The following is a 2,742-nucleotide window of genomic DNA, read 5'->3' as shown; positions in this document are numbered from 1 at the left end:
TTTTTTTTTTTTTTAAAGAGTATAATTTTTACTATTTTACCCTTGAAACTATACGTGTATACGATATCAATCTTGAAACCATGGTATCCCTTGTATTCACTTAAAATATATGTGATTTCATATGTGATTTCTCATACTGCCATTGCATGGGATTTTTCTTCTCATAACTCATACTTGAGTTGGAATAGGCCTATCAATTTTAAGATTTTCAATTCGATTTTTTCGTAGTTTATGGATTATGTTTCAATAACAACAACAACATAGCCTTATTCCAAAACATAGCCTTATTCCAACTATATGAGGTTGGCCATATAGATTCATGCTCTCCAATCAGCTCTATTCGAAGACGTACTTTTATACAATAAAAATAAACTCGATCTTTAGACTTTCTATTATAAAAGAAATCTAAAGAGAGTAAAGGTTTTGGTATATTGGGTGGTGTGGTTCCAGCCATGCCTAGAGAGGATTCAGAAACTGTAAGTATTAGCAAACTAAAGCATGATGCACTGATGGATGGCAGCAGCATCAAAGATAAATAACACCACAAAAGGAGACTGTTGGTTCCATGGTTTTAAGTATTGATATTGTATCGGCCGTATTGTATTGATCTCGGTTGAGACTGATATCAATACTGATACCTGATCGATCCAGATAAGTTTCCTGTATTATTTTAGAGGTAAATAGTAAAAAAAGTACTCTTTTTTTTAAAAGCAAGGGCAAAAGTGATCGATACACTACCGATACCAATTCATATCGTACAAATATCAACTGAGATCGATACCGATAACTAAATCCTTGGTTGATGCTGATAACTGTCAATCTCCTCTTGGAATTAGAGGATGTGGAAAAGGAAGAGGGAAAGGAAGGAGCAAAAGAGCTACAATGGATCTTCAAACTTCTTAAAGTACTGATTGTAATGGGAGGAGCAGAGACAAAATGAAGTCCAAAACTTTGAGCAATGATTTCAATTCATTTCTCCATCTATGAGCAAACTTTACCCATACGTGGGTTGTCCAGATGGTTAGGGCGAATTGGAGATTGTGTGCATAGGGCCGATAGGCGCATGGTCCTAGGTTTGATTCATCATCTGTGCATCTGCGAATTTAGTGGATACCGTGGTGGTGAGTTACTACCCTAATCTCCCTTAGGATTAGTCGAGGTGCGTGTAAACTGACCCAGACACCTTGGTTAACAAAAAAAAAAAACTATGAACAAACTTATGCCAAAACCTCAAAGGAAGGGAAAATCTCTCTCACAAATCAGAGTAGATATGTTGTAGATTTGTAGTTTTGTACTAGTCGATCAAATCCATACTAAAATGATTTAAAATTAATAAAAAAAAAAAATTTTAATTTTATGGGCCGTTATTATCTTTAGGTTTTAATCTAAAAATTGTTTATGGCTAAGGATGGAATTCAGCATTCTATCTATATTGTAGCCATATTATGTATTATTTTTGGAAAAATTCGATCTATTTCATCCACAAAGCTTATCATTTAACAAGAGAAAAAAATAATTCCATAATAAAGCAAGTGAGAACCCCATTTGAACATGACCGATTTCCCCCACCACCAAAGTACTAGCATATTTTATTTTAACGGTAATTTACAACGCCACCCCTGAAGAATGCCAATATTAGAGGGACACCCCCTCTCTTTTACCAAATTAGATTCAGAACCCCTGTCGCCCGTCATTGTTAAGGAATATACCTTATATGCTGAAATCAGCTATTATATATATTTTTTTTAAATATCAAAATACCCTTGGTGAAGTACTTAAAATGCCCATGTAATAAGTCCCATTCTCAAATAGATTTGGACTACCAGCGATCGTACAGAGCATCGAAAATCACAGCGGCAGCGGCGGCTACATTAGCGACATTCAACCGGGTTTTCTCCAGTGGGGAGAGAGAGAGAGAGAGAGAGTGTGTGAAAAATGCCGGTTGTAGTTTAGTTAGCCCTTTCACAAATGTGAAAACTGAAAACACCCAAATTCAGTCATGACATCATTCTTGTCAATCTACTGAGTCTTTGCGGTTTTTTTTTTAAATTAATATTTTATCAGGTTTGAGTTTACCCTTCTTCTTCGTCTTCTTCTTTGGATTTTTTTTTTAATTAATTAATTTACGGAATTTTCCTTATCACGGTGACTGTTGAAGCTGGGTTTTGAGAGATTTTTGTTTGGTGGAGACTTGGACTGGATGATTGGGTGGTTGTGGCTCCACACCTTCCCTTTCGTCACTGTTTTACGTCTCTCTCTCTCTCTCTCTCTCGATGAAGACTATGGGCTATAGAGTCAAACCTTCACATTTTCTCTCTCAATTTCTTTACTTCTATTTTGTGTTGCTTTCATCTGCACTCTCGTTTCCGACCCTCTTTCTCCCTCTTGTCTTCTTCGATTCGTCCCCACCATTTGGGCATGGAAGATTCGCAGAAGCCTCAATGCCCTAAACCACCTTTCAAACCCAATCAACCAATATTATCACTCGTTCTACACTCCAAGCACTGCATCTTTGGGTCAGTTTGGTGGGTTCTTTTTCGTTCTGCACGGTGAAGAGGAGCTTCCAATTATGGCGTATGAATAATACTCATGAATTCAAAATTAGGGTTTTCATGCTTTAGCTCTGTTTTATTTCGTTTTCCTTCTCTCTCTCTCTCTCTCTCTCTCTCTCTCTCTCTCTCTCTCTCTCTCTCTCTCTCTCTCTCTATGAAGACTATGGGCTATAGAGTCAAACCTTCACAT

The sequence above is a fragment of the Macadamia integrifolia genome, chromosome 3 (assembly GCF_013358625.1).
Source record: "Macadamia integrifolia cultivar HAES 741 chromosome 3, SCU_Mint_v3, whole genome shotgun sequence".
Classification (NCBI taxonomy): Eukaryota; Viridiplantae; Streptophyta; class Magnoliopsida; order Proteales; family Proteaceae; genus Macadamia; species Macadamia integrifolia.
Note: the sequence above shows the minus strand (reverse complement) of the source record.